Source organism: Lissotriton helveticus, chromosome 11 (genome assembly GCF_964261635.1).
Source record: "Lissotriton helveticus chromosome 11, aLisHel1.1, whole genome shotgun sequence".
Taxonomy (NCBI): domain Eukaryota; kingdom Metazoa; phylum Chordata; class Amphibia; order Caudata; family Salamandridae; genus Lissotriton; species Lissotriton helveticus.
Genome location: NC_136072.1, coordinates 705,003,285 through 705,022,260, shown reverse-complemented (window position 1 = coordinate 705,022,260; position 18,976 = coordinate 705,003,285).

The window sequence follows — 18,976 nt, the reverse complement described above, 5'->3', positions numbered from 1 at the left end:
GTGTCTTCTCTCATATCATACCTAGCTGGAGATGCTGCTCACTGGGCAGTCCTGTTTGTCAGAAGAGACGATCCTATGTTACATGATTTGGACGCTTTTAGGGAAGAGTTCGAAAAGACCTTTGACCGCAGGGCAGACACCTTCTCAGCAGATAGGGAATTACTCGACTTAAGGCAAGGGAACAAAGACTTAATAGGTTATTTGAACACCTTCCGAATGTTGGTCGCAGAAACACAATGCCCAGAAAGCAAACAATCAGCTATTTTTTATCAGGGTCTTATAGAAGATCTAAAGGATGTGATTGCACAAGTGGATCCCCAACCTCCGACGTGTTCTTTGTTAATCGAATTGACCATGCGATTGGATCATAGATTGAAGGAGCGCAGAGGGGAAGGCAAGAAAAAAGAGAGCTACTCCCTCGATTTGAAAGAACAATATCCCTGGAACCTGGAGTGTCCACCCCGGAACCCATGGAAATCGGAACGGTGAGAGCCTCTTTAACTGTGGACGCGAGAGATCACAGGAGAAAAAACTGATTATGTTTATATTGTGGGAAAAAGGGCCATTATCTGAAGGAGTGCCCAATAAAACTCAAGTTCAGTCGTACATGCATGGGATCATCTATGGTGAACAGTCCAAAGTCTTTGACGGAAAACTGAAGAGCTTGAGACGTATAGAAGGGGAGTCCTCGAGTGTAATGTGCATCCCTTCCGTAAAGAAAGAACCTGTTGTCATTAAGGAACATTTCTTCATTCCAATAGTATTGTATATCAACCAAGATCCCTGTACCACCCAAGCCATTGTGGATTCTGAAGCTACTGGTTGTTTTATGGATACTACAGAAGCCCACAGATTAGGGGGACAACTTGTCGTAAAAACTATACCGGAGGTGTTATTTGCAGTGGATGGAAAACAACTGGAATCAGGTCCCATATGTCAGGCCACCGAGCCATGTATTGTTGAATGCCTAAAAGGACATCAAGAACTCCTATCCTTCAACATCATTCAAGCCCCATTATATGGTGTTATATTGGGGTTACCTTGGCTCTCCCCTCACAACCCCAATATTGACTGGAATCAGAAAACTTTTAACATGAATTTTGAATATTGTAGGGAACATTGCTGGAAAATCTCCAACCTGCGAGCTCCTTCCGGTGAAATTCATCTTCACATTGCTACAGCAGCAGAGAAATATATAGAATTGCCCTCATGCCATCAACAGTTTGAAGACGTATTCGATGACCAGATGGCGGAAGTCTTGCCTCCCCACAGCCCCTACGATTGTAGGATCGATTTGAAGCCAGGTTCAGTGGTACCCTGTGGCAGGGTTTATGCATTAACTGAACCCGAAAACAAACACCTGCGCCAATATTTGGATAAGTACTTGGCTTTGGGAGTTATCCATCCATCCAGTTCTCCCACGGCTTCCCTGTTATTTTTCATACCCAAAGTGAACGGAGGGTTAAGGTCGTGCATTGACTTTCGTGCCTTAAATACCATCACCATAAGTAACCAGTATCCACTCCCGCTAATATCGGTATTATTGGAGCAAGTTAAGGGAGCAGTGATATTCACAAAATTGGATCTTCGCGGAGCATACCATTTGGTAAGGATGCGTTAGGGAGACGAATGGAAGACTGCATTCAAGACTAGGTATGGACTATACGAGTACCTAGTCATGCCTATCAGCCTATGCAATGCGCTTGCGGCGTTCCAATTTTTCTTAAACGATGTTTTAAGGGAATACCTGGACCGGATAGTCGTAGTGTACATCGACGACATCTTGATTTACTCTGCACAAGAAGAAGATCACGTCAGACATGTGAGTTTGATACTACAGGCCTTGAGGGAACACCATCTTTTTTTGCAAGATCAGCAAATGTGAGTTTCATGTCACTACCGTAGAGTTTTTGGGTGTAATGCTCACTCCTTCAGGTCAGGAAATGGCGGAGCGCAAGGTGAGAGCCATTACTGAATGACCTTGTCCAAAGAACGTTAAAGATATACAGTGTTTTATGGGATTCGCAAATTTCTACAGGCGTTTTATATCCCAATTTTCCAACAAAGCAGCACCACTTACTCACCTGACTAAGAAGGATGTACCTTTCCAGTGGACACAGGAAGCACAGAAGGCATTTGACATATTGAAAGAAGCATTCATTACTGCGCCCATTTTAACGCACGCCAATCCCATCCTGCCATTCATACTGGAAGCGGATGCCTCCGATGTGGCGATTGGAGCAGTGCTTTCCCAGCAAGATACCCCCACAGGACAAATGCACCCGGTTGCTTTTATGTCCAAGAAACTAAACCGAGCGGAACAAAATTACACCATAACAGAAAAAGAATTGCTTGCAATCAAAGAAGCATTTGTGGAATGGAGGCACTAGCTATTTGGAGCACAACATACAGTCACGGTATATACGGATCACCGTATTCTCCAATTTCTAAAGACCGCGTCAACTTACTCCTCGGTTACTAAGATGGATGACATTCTTTGAAGAACACAACTTCATAGTAACATTCCGCCCTGGAAGCCTGAACAAAAAAACTGATGCTTTGTCCAGACAAGAGTCCACAGTAGTACCACTGACCAACCCAGATAGAACCATCCTGGGTCCTCAGAAGGTTATTGGAGTAGTGCATATCGACCAGTCCCTACGAGAAGTTGGAAAAGGACTCCAGACCTTTCAAAGGAAGGATTCTTTGAAACACCATCCAGAATGGATGAAGAAACAAGGTGTTGTCATGAAAGGGACTCAGGTTCTTGTTCCCACTCTTAAGTTGAGACAAACGGTCTTTCAATGGTGCCACACAGATCCTAGTGTGGGCCATCATGGTAAAGATTAAACCTGTGAAAAAAATCTTGCGACAGTTCTGGTGGCCTTCTCTCAGAAAAGATATTCCTGAATGGATCAAAGCTTGCATCGTGTGCGCTCAAACCAAGACCATACCAGGCAAACCTCAAGGGCTATTGCAACATCTACCCACTCCAGATGTGCCATGGGAAAGGTTTTCGTTGGATTTTATAGTTGGGCTTCCGTCAGATAAAGAACATAAAGTAATTCTGGTCATCATTGACTATAATAAAAATGGGGCATTTTGTAGCCTGCAAAACCATTCCTACAGCAGGACACCTGGCCAAACTTTGGCTGGAACATGTAGTGAGATTGCATGGCTTACCTAAAGTGATTGTGTCAGGCCGTGGCACCCAGTTTACAGCCGAATTCTGGAAAGTTTGGTGTTCAGCGTTACATATCTCGTCAGCCTTGTCTACTAGTTTTCACCCCCAGACAGACAGGCAAACAGAAAGATTAAATTGGACATTGAAACAGTATTTATGTAGCTATGTTCCAAACACTCTCCTTTCTATAGCACTTATGGTTATCACCCTCGTTTTATACCATTCAGTACGCCAGGCAGGTGTGAGCTTATTCCGGAAGTACATGAACGAATAGTACAGATACAGAAAGTCCTGTAAGACACGAGGAAACATTTGATTCATGTTAAAGTTTTGTATAAAAAACAGGCTGACAAGCATCACAGACCAGGGCCCGCTTACAGGAAAGGGGATTTGGTGTGGCTATCGACACGTAATATCCCATTAAAAAGATATAGCGTGTTCAATCCCAGGTACATAGGTCCCTACAGAGTAGTGCGACTTATTAACCCAGTGGCGGTGAAGCTAGCTCTACCCGCTCATATAAGAATTCATCCTGTGTTCCACGTCTCTTTGTTGAAACCTGCCTTCGGTCCGGCGCGTGCTAGACCAGCGCCAGTATGGATAGATCAGGATGAGGTGTATGAAGTCGCTAGAATCCTTGATTCCAAGATCTGTTGTAGCAAACTCTGTTTTTTGATTGCATGGAAGGGGTATAATGCGGATGAGAACTTTTGGGAGCCTGAATCATCGGTGCATGCTCCTAGGCTGGTTGCTGCATTTTACAAGGGACACCCGACAGGCCGTGTGCCTACCTGTGCTCTCTGGGAGGGGGATGTACTGTCAGGGGACACGGCAGCTTCAATCACACAGGCAAGCACTGAGGCTCGGGAATTACTTCAATTCCCAGTGACCTTTGATCGAAGTGGGACGCCGCGCATCACGTGATGCGGACACCGCGTCTCATGTAATGCGGAAGCAGTGAAGTAGCGAGGCAGTGGGGCTAGATGCTGCCGATTATTCCGCTGTTACCTGGATCTCTGCTGGCCCTTATCCTGTTGTTCTGGGTCGGGTAAGGGTGCCGTTGGCACCGCTTGTTCCATTACCCTTGTTGAAGTCTCGAAGCCTATTAAATCGATTTGTACATTCAAGGCTGGATTGTTCTGTAGCTTACTTTTCCCTACGTTGGAGGAGCTCTTTCTTTATCCTGCCTGAGCTCTTGCGAGGGAAATAGTACATTGATCACTTTTGTTGCCTAATACATTGAAGTGGATACGTACGTACAATCTACATTGAAGCTATGGGCACGGCTTCAGCATCATACATCTGCTCCTCCAACAGCAACTAGTCACCATGTGCAAATTTCAATCACGTGTTCCACCAACAACACACTTTCATGTGCATAAAAAAAATGTGAATGTATGCTCAGCCAATGGCGAGTGACCCACTACATGAAGGTATTAAATATGTCCTGGGCACAATATTGAAAATGACAGTACCTTGGACAAACACAACACCGCCTGCATAAGCATTTCAGGGCCAAGTCTTTTGATAAGCTGCTTAAAGATTTTCAGCTCTAACCATTTGAGTCCTGGGTTCTGGAGGGTGTTAGTGCCAGACCAAGTTGCCAAATTCTCTAGTAACAACACTGCACATGAGATGTCAAAGAGTTTCCAATAACCTCCAAATTGTTTCAGCCTGTACACCCTACTTCCTTCCATCCCCTCCCCACTCGCAATGGTCACCCACAGAGGTCTCTATTCCACTCTTTCCCACCAGAACATAGAACTTCTAACTTAATTAAACATTGTAGAGCAGTGGTCCCCAAACTTGTTAGAACCACAATCCCCTTTTTAGAACAACAATCTTTCACAAACCATCCACCTTCAATGGACATGAGGAGGGGCAACATTTGAATGTAACTAAAGCATCATGTGGTAGTGCATTGTCATTTATAGACAGCACATTTTCCATTGAAATGGCCTCTAAATTAGCACATACCGGCAATTTTACTGATAAAACTATATAGCTACTGTGCAAAAATCTGGTTTCTGTGAATATTTATTTGTGCCTCACCTAGTAAGTGTGTTGAATTATTTTGATTCTAATAACATATCTGTTTCCAGCGCACTTGCTACTGGTTGCATAGAGTTTATTTACAGGTATTTTCATTTTGTTGTTGTTAGGTTGGTCATCCTTAGGGTGGTCTTCCCCTAAACATTTTTTCTGCTTGCCTCTACTTTTTTTTAATTTTTTATATTTGTTTTATTAAATATTTGGCACATTACAGCAAATATGTAATACGTTAGTGGATAAGCAGTGGCATACATCCATGATCATGGCCTTATATAGTCGTCTTATATAGAGCCTTGGTCAATCTGGGCCGTATATAGTCATCTTATATAGACTACTATATAAGGCCCAGATTGACCAAGGCTCTGCAGATCAAAAGGAGCACTATTAGCTAACAGAGCAATTGGTCCTTTATGTCTGGCCATTTGTTTTCTTTACCCCTTGTACATACGTCCTGACCACTCTGTATATACTGCACAATTGTTGAGCACTAAGCACAAATATCACATGATCACTTTTTTATATGTAAATAGTACACCCTATGTTGACAGCCTTGATCTACTGCATATGTGAATATACATGAATGATATAATTCTGATAAACATAAAAAGTATTTTAGAAATCAAAGGGAGAGCAATGGATTTTGTCCACTTACGAGTGAAACCGAGACTACTCCTATTCCCCTGGAAGGAACTATATGAAACAAAAAGAGGAGTATCCCCAGCGTAACGTGATGATTGGGTGTCCGTGTGGGGTTTTACTGGACACATACACTGATCAATAGGTGCGTGCATTGCTGCATGCATTATTATTTATCGCACTCGTATATCTTCTTGAAAGCGCACTTATCAATAGGTGCGTGCATTGCTACATGCATTATTGTTTATCGCACTCATATATATTCATGAGGGTGCGCTGAATTTTCCGTCATGATCCTCAGTCATTGTATAGTGATTACAAAAAATCGGCGCTGCAAATAGTGCACATCATTATTGAATAGCGTAAGATAACGTGAAATAACGTACAAGACTAACACACACGTAACACATAAGAGTACACATAAGGTCCATGGCGTGAGCGAAGGCTTACTTAGTTATGGGCTCTAAAGTGCTTCAACTGGCAGGGCGTAGGCTCTCCACGTAAGGGCAACATATTCTGTAATGGCGGAATATGAGATGGTAAGAGGCGAGCAGCGCCGAGTTGGCCCGGCTCAATCGAGTGATCTACGCTGTGATCCCCGACTGTGTGTCAGGTTCTCTGGAGGAAAAAAAGAAGGAGTCTACTTACAGTTGGTGAGTGAAGGAACCAGCTTTTAACCTACTGCTATCGTCCTCTGCTCGGCTAGTGTTGCCGTGCAGAGCGGTCTCGGTAATGAGACGTCGGCCGCTTCCGGGATGGGCGTGGCTACGTCGCGGAAGAGGGCGGGGCTACAAACGTCATATTACGTAGTGACGTGTGGGGAGTGACTAAGGTGATTACTGAATGCAGGGCAAAAGGCAATACAAGGATGAAAGGTTAATAACAGGCGCTATAAGTTGCCAGAAGTGCCTTGCTGACTAATAAATGAAAAAGCATATATGCAAACGTTATGCCCTAGGGTGGTTATACTGGCGAATAAGTGAAGGAGCATTATGAAAACACTAAGCCCTGGGGTGGTTATTCTGGTGAAACATTATTGCCTGGAACATTGCCAATATTGGGTAGTGACAGTATGTAAAGGGCACCCCCAGGGTGTATAATATCTATGGGGGCATGGAGTCAATACCCAGTTAGCGGGTCAAAGGAAGGGTAGCTGGATATAATGTTAGTGCCTATTTTTCAGAGGTATAGGTGTTATTTAAGTACTGTAGCCCATGGAATATTGTCATTAAGACCTATCTCATGGGTGGAAAGTCTATAAATCCACCGTTGTTCCTTTTCAAAGAGGCGTGTCTGTGCATTAGGACCCGGTTGGATTTGTTCGATCACAGTCCACCTCATGTCATTGGGGGTGTGATGCACTGTAAGGAAATGGTCTGTGAGTCTTGTATTGTTTTTTTTGCATCTAATTGTGCTGCGATGCTCTGATATACGTTGCTTCACTTTTCGTGTGGTCATTCCTATGTAAGGTTTGCCGCAGGTGCATTTGATCAAGTATACAACGTTATAGCTGTTACAGTTGGTATGTGACCTCTGTTACCAAACTTTACCATCTTCAAGATTCAAGGTCTTGGTGTTGTCGGTGAGGTGACAGACACTGCAGTCCCCACATCTAGAGTGTCCCGTGACTGGTGGGAGTCCCCATATTGCTGTAATGGTGGGATTGGCGGTGGTTATTGTTGTCTTAGGTCTGGTGTTGACCAAAGTGTCTTTTAGGCTGCGTGCTTTCTTGTAAGAGAAGAGCGGTTTGTCCCATTTATAGTTGCCCGTGTGAAGTATGGACCAATGTTTTTTAATGCTTTTGCTCACCTGGTTCGACACTGCATTATGTGTCGTGACACATGTGAGTGGGCCGACTTCATTGTTTTTAGGTGTATCTTCAATTAGGGCTTGTCGGGGTTGATTCCTTGCTCTCTTCTGACATTTCTTGGTGATTTTTTGGGGGTAGCCTCGATTAGTTAGTTTCTTCGTGAGGTCTTCCGCCTGGTTTTTGTAGTCAGACAATTTGCTACAGTTTCTTCTTAATCGAAGGCACTGACCATAGGGTAGGTTTTCCCTGAGGGGGCGGGGATGAAAGCTGTCATACCTCAGCAGGTTGTTTTTAGCTGTTGGCTTGAAGTGTGTCTTAGATATCAAGCTGTCATTTTCTCTCTGGATTTCAATGTCCAGGAAGACCATCTTGTCCATGTCTATGCTGTGTGTAAATCGTAGATTGGGGTCACAGTTGTTGAGCCAGGTTATAAATGACATCAATGTCTCTTGTGGCCCTTGCCAGATGGTAAAGACATCGTCTATGTATCGTCGCCAAAACTTGATATGGTTACCATAAGGATTGTCAGCGGCCAAGATGAATTTTTGTTCAAAGTCATATACGTAGAGCCCCGCTACACTTGGGGCAAAAACACTGCCCTTAGATGTACCCCCTACTGGGAGGTACAGGGAACCCTCATCTTCAAAAAAATTCCTTTTGAGGGCGAGGGTTGCACATTGTATGATGAATTATTTGGGGGTGCGATAGTCCCATGTGGAATTGTCTAGTGTTTTCTTCAATACGTTGATGGTAGCATCTTGTGGTATGTTGGTATAAAGACTTTCTATGTCGAAGCTTACGAGGATAGAGTCTTCTTCCATTTTAATGCTTTCCAGAAGTGTTAGTAGGCTCTTTGTATCTCTCAGGTATGTCGATGTGCCTTGGGGATACTCCTCTTTTTGTTTCATATAAACATAAAAGGTAGACACGTATACACCGATTCATGGTCTTTATTTTGAAAACCTTTTTGTTCAGGCGTGTGAGATACTCATGTAAAAAATGTTATTGTATTACGCATGTGATACTTAATGCGCTGATAAGTAACCTACGCGAACCCAACAGAACCACTTTTTTGTTTATGAATCCAATACATGTCTGGCATGGGTGACAGCTACACTTTGTTCATTCCCTCTAGACAGCTACAAACACAGGCAGGGTGGGTATGACAGTGAACTGATCTGCATTTATCTACATTCTGATCGCTCCGCCTGGGCAGGAAGAGGGAGGGGGCTCTAACACTAACACCTGATTAGGCAGTGTCCTGTGCCCAACACAAATGGCTGATTACCACCACAAATACCCTCGCAGGCAGGTCTGAATCAAAGAGGGACCTGTGTACTTCAAGGGCTTGCTTCGAAGTCACCCCCACTTCAAAGCCAAATTCTTGTAGAAGTACTGGGGTACTGACCCAACCAAAACAGTACACTACAGAACCTGTGAGGAACTTTGCCAGGAGTAAGGACTGCCGTGCTACAAGGTTTGCCACTCTTCTTGAATGACTGTTCTAAAGGAACTGTTTCTCTGCTTTTCTGTGCTGCCTACCTGCCTGCTGATCTCTTCCCTGCTGAGAACAAGGACTGGACCCATCTCACTTGAACCCAGAGTGACTCCAAGGGCTTGCTGTCTTGCCCCTTGTTTCTGAAATCTCAGGGCCATCAAAGACTTACTACAACTTTGCTACTGCACTCTGCCATCTGTGAATCCTACCCTGCCTGAGGTGCCAATGCAGTACTGGGCGTTTCGAAGTGATTCCGCAGCTGTTTTGCTTCAAAGTGTATGCAGTGTTGACTTTGCGCCAATCGGAACCAACACAGTGCCCTTCGCTGACGCATTGCCAATCTGAGGACATACCTGCGCAACTCAACGATGACGACATGGGACCCGACTGCGAGGCTCAATGACAATGCATTGACCGCGTGAATCAGAGCTGACACCTCAAATCTTGGACGATCCGAGGGACTTATTCAGTAGGCCCTGAGTGGATCCTGTAGCTGGCCTGCCCTCCTTCACAGTCGGCCTGAACTTTGGATTTACCCTGGTCCAGTCAGACTTTAAGGAAACCCTACGGCCTATTTGACTCCAAGCTCTACTTATTGATTTTTTTTTAAAAAAATTGATAACTCCAGTTCTACTTATTGGATTTGTGTTGTTTTGCTCTTGATTTTCTTATAACAATATTTACTATTTTTCCATACCTGTGTGGAGTATTTTTGTGATGGTTTCATTGGGTTATTGTTTGTTTGTTGCACTGATGCTTTACACATTGCCTTTTTAGATAAGACTGACTGCCCTGTGCCAAGCTACCAGAGGATGAGCAAAGGTTATCTATTAGTGTGCATCTAGCCTACCCTGACTCGGATTGTAGTCCCTACTTGGACAGGGTACATACCTCTGCCAAACAGAGAACCAATTTCTAACAGCTGTATATTGCAAATAACATCCTACATTGTCACATGTTTCACTTTAAAAACTCCTCACACTTTGCAGTTGGAGAAAGTAAAGTAAACACCCACCCAGTTTAAAAGAATCAACCAGCCTTACATTTTACCTCTGTATTTGAATCACCAATAAATGTGACAAGTAAACACAGAATTAAAGGCATCTTTATTTATTGCTCTGGTTTTCTCCACCCACTAAAATCAGCTGGGTCGTCACCCACAGTTTGGGAAACACTGTTCTAGAATAAAGATGATAGAAGTATTTAGAAGCATAAATATACTGCAGATATGACACCCGTACTGCTAATGCTGTTAGATTAATAAGAAGCTTTTGACACCCTCAGTTATGATGTTCTAACGCCAAACATGCATCAGGTGGCAGTGATGTCAGACCAGGCAGGGAAATGGGTCACCTTATTTTTCTCTGGTCGATGCAAATTATGTTCCTATTGTCAGGAAAACTGGAGTCCGATCAGCACATTGTCAATTCGATCTCTGACACTATCCAGCAAGCTTCATATGAAAATTGGTTGTCTAAAGAGTTGGAAAAAAGAGTTTCTTGTAACAGAATCTGACAAATACCGAGAAAGAACAAAGTAACTTCTCACACTGTTAAGGTTGATGATATAAGTATCCCCATAACAGTTAACCCCATTTTTAGATGCGACCTAGAGAGATGGCTAAAACAGTACTTGGAGCAAAACAATGATATTTTAATTCACTAATTATCATCACAGCTAAAATGTAATTTTCAAATGTCAGGTGGTGTAAAGTGAATTGCAAGAGCTGTAAAAAAAAAAAAAAAAAGAATCATAGGTCCCAGATCCAAGTCTCTGCTGCTGGCAATTGATTTCCAGATTTCCAGATCATTAGCTGACACATAACAGAAATAGTTCTTGGTTTAAAGAACCTCAAAGGTTATTGATGCCAGCATTCTGCATTTCACAGGAATTGGCTGCCCCCGAGGAAATACATTTTTTTTGACAATTATCTCGAGGAGCTACACTGCATGGAGTTATGTGTTACTCATACAATTTTTAAATTACCTTCTTTGGGGAAACAATAGTGGATCCTCAGAGCTGGCATGATGTGCTCAAAATATTTTACTGCTATGAAGAGGTTTGCTGCTGAATGTCTGTTATTCTTCATAGGAGCAAGGAGATACCTCTAATCAGGGCATTTCCATAATCCATTCTTAAAAGGACCTGCGCTTGAACCACTATTCCAAAGTAAGACACTAGCTAAAAGTATGTTATCCCACTTATTGGTTTCATCTGGTGTTGTGCTGTCTTTTTATTGTGTTTATATACATATATTGCCTGCACTAGGATCATGCTGAGTGGCTAGTAAATGACTAAGGGGGGGTTGAGCGTTAGTATGGACGTCATTTAGGGGTCGGCAGGGGTTGCAGCCAGGGGCGTAACACACGCCCCCGCAGTGCGGTGGGTAACAAGCTCCGCGGGGCCCCCTCAGCACAGCACTCTGGCTGTTGAGCTCCTGATTGAGCCCGGAGGTGGCCCCTCCACGTGTCTTTCAGGGAGGCCTCCTCAAGTTTCATTACACCAGTCGTCTTAGCTGCGACCCCGGGATTTCCTCTTGCTACCAGTGTCACCGATTTTGACACTCTGGCCTCAGAGGTGGCAAAATCACCGCCTGGAACACAGGGGAAGCTCACTTGCCTGGTTTCGGTCAATTATTTTTTATTATACAAAGAGTGAATATTATTATTTACTGTTAGTATAATAAACAAGCCTTGGCATAGCCAATAGGTCTCACTTTTGGGACCTTCTAAGTATTTAGTTATGCATCACAATATCCTTGGTGCAACCACATCAACTGTTGCGTGGCTAAACACTTATAAGGTCCCAAAGGCGAGACCTATTGGCTATGTCAATGCTTGGTGTGGTTGTGTGTGTGGTTGTGTGTGTGTGTGGTTGTGTGTGGTTCTGTGTGTGGTTCTGTTTGTGTGTGTGTGGTTCTGTGTGTGTGGTTGTGTGTGTGTGTGTGTGGTTGTGTGGTTGTGTGTGTGGTTGTGTGTGTGGTTGTGTGCGTGGTTGAGTGAGAGAGATATTGTACAGGTAGGTTGACCCATCTCTCCTTCCTGACAGCTAGAGTGCAGAAAACAATGGCGGGCATTGCCACCCTCTCTGCGCGCTGTGTAGGCGAGACCCAAAAATTGTGTTTATTAGCTGGAATATGACGCTATCTGGAAGCTAAAGTAAGTAAAAATGCTGTTAAATGTATGTTGTATGCATGATTACCGGTGAGAGTGTGTGACTGTGTTAGTATGTGTAAGCGTCTGTGTGTGTGAATCAAAGTAAAGGTCAAATGGCGTGCAATGTCACTTTCTCTACCCCTGGTATTTTGTTGACTTTATGTCTATGAGCGTTAGGTGGTGAAAAACTATCCCGGGTTGAATATCTCCTGGAGTCTTGCTGGGTAACGTCCACTGGGACAAATACTTGTAGGTAAAGTTATGTTTCATCACATAGAGATAATTAAGTATGTGTAAGAGTTTAGTAGCGGAGTTCTTCATAGACCAAACTGAGGGACCAGCTCAGAAAAGTCCTTTTATCCAGTGGTACAATGCAAAATGTCACCCGCCCCTTGTAAAATGGGTGAGGGGGCCCGAGTCTCCCATATCTCACAGATATTCATTGGCCTTCAGCAGAATACGGGCCCCCTCTGAATTGTTGGCCCCCCCTTGATTGTTGGTACTGCGAACCCCCTCCACACTTTGATCCTTATTCTTTCTTTAAGTTGCTGAGTAGTGTGGTGTTAAATGTGTCAAAGACTGCTGACAGGTTAGGATAAATTAAAAGACGATTCACCATTGCCCATCAGACATAGTGATTCATCCACTATTTGATGAATGGCTATTTCTCTGCTAAAGCCCACCCTGCATTCTAGCTGTAGATCATATAGCCAGTCGTTTTTAATGGTGAATTGAGAGGCTATGGATCTTTTAAGTATATTCAACAGGAAAACGAGGTGTGTTACAGGCTGTAAGTTATTAAGGTCCTCAGAATTTGCTCCTCATTGGGTTTTTTTCAGGAGTCGTGTGACACATCCTGTTTTAATTATTTTACAAAACAGTGGTCCTTGATGAGGCTCAGTATTAATGGCGACAATAGATATAGAATGAAATCAGTTGTATATAACTACTATCCAGCCAGATAGTAAGATTTAATCAGGAAACAATTATAAAGGTTAAACGGCACATGAATAAAGTGGGACACAGTCCTGTATCCAAAAAATAATTGTGAAAACAATTAACAGAAAGGACAAACAATCAGGCAAAACAAGGTGCTTGTTTGTAAATATTAATGGTTAAACAAGCGTGATAGTCAACAACAACCACTACACGTTACATTTGAATACGTTTGTGTGCACAGTGTTTTGAAAAACGTAGACGACGTTTCAATCCCTTTTACACAATTATTTGGATCATCATCAGGAAAACATTAGATAAATGCCAGAAGGCCATCAATCTTAGGCCGGCAATGGCCTGGCGGTGCTAAAGAGTAGGGCGTCCGAGATGGCGTAGGGATCCACAGGGATGAGCATGGAAGCTTGATGGACTCAGCTAAATTGATACGGACGTTGCAGTGAGCCTGTTTAATGAGTTAGTTTGGTGGTCTCAGCTAAAATTATGTGGAGGGTGCTGATAGCAGGGAGTCAGTTTAAGCGAGTTGGGGCGGTTGAGTGACCTAAGGTAGTGCTTGCCAACATGTGGCTAGTACGTCTTTGAGCAGCAGTTGCCGTGCGGTGCTCATAAGCAGGGGGTCCTGGACGGCTGGATGACCATCTGAGTGAAGCGCGGTGGCTCGCTTAAACTGACTCCCTGATGACATAACAAACGCCTAAGGAAGTAAATCTCCTTGACCTGAAGGGAGCTAATGGTTGCATAGCCCCGCAGGCCTCCACCGGGCATAGCAGTTGACAACCCTCTCGCCTTGTATATATCAATCATTTCCTTAACTAGGCGACTCCCAAGTTTATGACAGAACCTAAATACTCCTTCACAGATTCAGCTCATTTTCGACCAAGTATTTTGAATCTGTTGGCTCCATGTGCCCTTACTAGAAAATAAAATCCCTAAATAACAAAATGAGTTTACTCTCGCAATTGGTAAACCCACAATGTAAAATGTCCTGCACTTCTACTATTTTTTCTCACAGACCATTGTGTATGTTTTTGACTTGTTAATCTTCATTTTTGTAGGCTCCACGAAGTCACCAAATGAGTTCATCGGTCCAGTGACTAAATATCGAGGGACAGAATATCGACTGTCCCAAATATCGATTCAAAAATATTGAGGGACAGAATATAGAATCTTTATCTACAAACAGGTAAGTACTAAAATATCGAGTACAAAATATCGATAGTTAAAATATAGTCTACTAAAATATCGCATTTTTTAAATGTATTAAAAATAATATAAAAGTAATTAAATAATAAACACAATTAAATGAAATAGAGTTAAAATAATGTAAAAAAGCTTGAAATGTAAAAATAATAAATGTAATGTAAAAAAAACATAATGTTTTGCTAACATATATATTAATATAATAAAATAATTATTAATCGTAATTATAAAATATTTAAAACATTATTAAAAATATATTTACATATATATATAAATAAACGTTTGTAAGTGTCTCACGCTATCAGGATGCAAGAAAGAGTCACACACAGGTTTTCATTTTCTCAGGATTTCGTATTTAATGACTTGACGCGTTTTGACAGCACGGTTTTTGCCAATAAGTCATACAAACACCAGGAAGTTCCAGTGTCTTTTAAAGCACACCCTCTTAGAATTGATAAACATAGAAGACATTGCATACATTGTTGATCTGCCTCGTGTTTTCAGAAAGACAGACTCTCAAAAATCTTTATAAATCTTATTTGAGCAAAGTTTTAAAACAAATTAAACAGTGAAAACACACACTGTTAATTATAAATATATGCAAAGTGGCAGTTTCTTGTAATTAATTCTTAGTGGCATTAGGTGAAAAAGTGCAAATCAAAAGTTATAAATGGCAAATGGTGGTGAACACTAATGTAGTTATGCGCTCAATTACATTATATGCCCAGTTGCAAATCAGTAACATGAGGTTTACTCATGGGGCATACAAAGTATTTAATTAATAAGTATTTCTTCAAGGGTAAATAGGTATATATAAATAAACCTATTATATAAATATAAACATAACTAATATATAATAATTAAAATAATTAAAGTAATACTTTTTATGTTAATTAATAATTTACACTACAATAAATATAACAACATTAAAAACATTAAATAGCTAAGGGAATAACATTAGTATTCACACTCCAACAAGTGCAAAAGTAGAGAATGCGTTGGATAGTGGGGGGTTAAAAATGATTATCCCCACTCCAGTGAGTGCAACAGTAGGGAAAGCGTTGGATAGTGTAGGGCTAAAAATTACTATTCCCACTCCAGTGAGTGCAACTGTAGGGAAAGTGTTGGATAGCGGGTAGGTAAAAATTACTATTCAAACTCCAGTGAGTGGAACAGTAGGGAAAGCGTTGGATAGCGGGAGTGTAAAAATGACTATTCCCTCTTCCAGTGAGGTCAACCGTAGCGAAAGCATTGCAACTAGTGTCTGGTTATATTTTTTCTGTATGTGCTCAATTACTGAGTAATCTCTAGGTTAGCCATGCAGGGAAGGTTGGAGAAGTTTGGATGCTTGGGTACATGAATGAGCAACCCACCTGCAATTTCCTGTTATATTTGGTATTGAGAGTTGCATGAGTAATGTGCTGAGTGTTCTAGTGATCTGCCCAAAGGCATACAATAACCTTTCATGATCTATTTCTTTACCCAGGCAGTAACTGAACTTGGCAACGTTCATATTTGACCATTTCTCCAGCACACTACATGGATCAATCCCAGCCCATTGAATACAAACATTGTTAGGCCTGACTGGAATTTGCAGTACATAGTTTCTTTAGCACCTTTACCTGAAGGGACATGGATATGACTAGTGGGTTATGGTCAAGCACCGCTGTTGGGATAATACTGGGGATACTGGCTAGATAACTATCAGAGGAGGAGCTCAAAACATGGTCGATAACAGTGTGTGCATCTCTGCCAATAAAGAATGGAATATGCTCACTATCATCCGCACATCTACTTTCCAGTAATATAAGAACCTATTTGAAAATTAACGAGTTCAATGTTTTCCCATACTCAGTATGTGGGAAATGCAAAATTCTAGGAAACATTTTTGAATATAAGAATCACCTGCAAAATAAATAAAGTATTTAGAGTGAATTGGGTGCACAAATACTTCCAAGCCTGCATCAATGGCATGAACAACAGCACTGCGGGAAGAGTCAAACACATTGTTATAAAAATTCACCACCACTAAATCAGGACCACCTATAAATGAGAACCAGAGGAGTTAATGGGGTGAGACAGACAATGAGCTTCTAGTGGGGAATGATAGCAGGTTTGATATTAGAATCAGTATATCTCCTTTGACCCGCCCTCCTGGAGATGTTATAGCTGCAAACAAATAGGAAGAGAATCCTTCAACATGAATTGGGTCCACATGCCAGGTATCCTGGTGCAAATTACATCAGAAACTGAAATAATGTAAAACCAGTCTAGAGAAGTTAGGTTATTTTAGAGCCACACTCATTCCAAGTAGTAAAATGGCATTCTCCTTCATAATCCCAGTAATTTCCCTTCTGAGATAGATCCTGGGGGGATAAGTGTGTCTGAAATCGCATACACAGTTGACTGATGGCACTGAATGGAAACAGGGACTGTGAGCCTGGTTGTACTTGTAGAGTCAAGGCCTAGTGACTTTATAACCTGGTCACTTATATTGCCACGCAGCTGCCCATGCTGGTACAAGGAGAAGGTTCATTGGTAATGTAAAGTCAGCCATTCCCCTGGAGAGTGCTCAGAACCTGAAACCTATTAGACAAAGGAATGTGGGGCAGTAAGCAGTTGTCCAGGTGATCGTCAGTGGGCAACTTTGGGGCTCGACACAGATGGCGATAAAGAAAAAAGTGCAATTCTCCCCTCAGTTGGGGTAAGTGACACTGATCTTGACAAAGACTCTCCCGGCAGATCTGGCATTCTTGCAATTAATAATAACGCAGACCCCTTAAACATTTTCTCAGCTGGGCCAATCCATCCTACTCTTCTTGTCAACAAAATTTGATCAGCTTTGGCAATTGGGAATATAAACTTAAATTGAAGCCAAGGTAGAACTTTGTTCTTTAGCTTGACTGGGGTTTTAGATGTACAATAGTCAGCCGAAGAACGTTGACCATTACTGCCACATAAGGGCAACAGGCCAATGGTAGATTGATGGCCACTGAGTTGGGAAAGTCCTCTGCTATTTCTACTACCATTTCCTAGGGTCTAGTAGTGGACGCCGGAAGAGAGTTCAGACAATCGCTTAGCATGGCAGGCTTTCAGTAGCAGTTAATTGGGATTGGGGCTGGGGCTTACTGAACTGGGTTGATTCCCTCTCTGAAATGGGAGGCCGTCCCATATCACATGGCCCAGGAGCATATTAAGCTTGACAAGGGTGGTGCAGCAAAGAAGAACTCCTGTCTGTAAAGTTGTTATTAGTGCAATTGGAGGGCATGTTTTGATTACTTACAGGATTTACGCTGGTTGCGAAGCCCCTGAATGGGGGAATTGATCACCTGGACCAGCAGAATGCAAGCTCTTAAAATTGTAAAAAGGATCTGCAATGTCTCCCAGTTGCTTGGCAATAGGTAGAAGTCAACTTTCCATCAGCTCTTTTCCACCATTCCAGGGAATGGGGGTGGAAGGGGGCGCTATCTCGTGGCGATGCTAGCAAAAAACTGTTATCCTGGTTCAGGTCAATGGGGATAGCTGCTGCAAGACGGCCTGTGTGCAAAATGTGTGGGTTGACCCTCATAGGGGATCCAATACAGTTTTGGAGGGTAGGCTCAGTTCAAATATGTAACTTTATCTCGGGAGATCACGGTAGCCCAGAGGCCAATGCAATAGTGTCAGATAAGTGTCATTCGGCATGTTCAATCTCCTTATTTAGGATGCCCATTGCCTTTTTAATACAGCCATCCCAGGTGGTTAAATTTTCCTCTGGCTTTTGCTATATTTGCCTTGCGATTCACACTCATAAAGTAGGACAGTAGAACAGTGACTAATGAAATAAACTGCACTGTACCTTAAGGAGACACCAGAAAGTGAAATCAGGGGGGGTGGCACAGCCCAGCCTCCTCAAGGCGAAGACTCACGGGCCCTTGGCCCAGGTGCGTCCCCCACAGCCAAAGTGATTGCGGCGCTTTTTAACACCTCTGAAGTCAAGCGATCCTAACCTGCAGGTCAGCTGGTATGTCCCGGTGCAAATTTCTCTGGGACCTGGAGCCCTGATGACTGATGCTGCCAATGGATGGAATCCCCTGCAGCAGGAGTTAGTGTGGTGCTTTGTAGTTCCTCTGATGTTAAGCCCTCATCCCCTGCAGTTCAGCTGGCGTCTCCTGGCACAAATTCCTCTGGGGCCTGGAGTCCTGACGACTGATGCAGCCAATGGACGGAGTCCTGTGCAGTGGAAGTGAGCGCGGCACTTTGTAGTACCTCTTATATCAAGCGCTTCTCTCCTGCAAGTCATTAGTGCCTCCTGGAGCACATTTCTGATGTGGCCAATGAATCTTGTAGGACAGGGTGCATGGTACTTAAAAAGTAGGAAATATTTAATTAAGTTTTACATGTCCTGTCAGTGAAAAACTCCAAAAGGCGATAAGGGTAGCATGGCTGATTGTTCCATAGACTAATACTCAATGACCTTATTACACTTAATAAGTCATAACCTACAT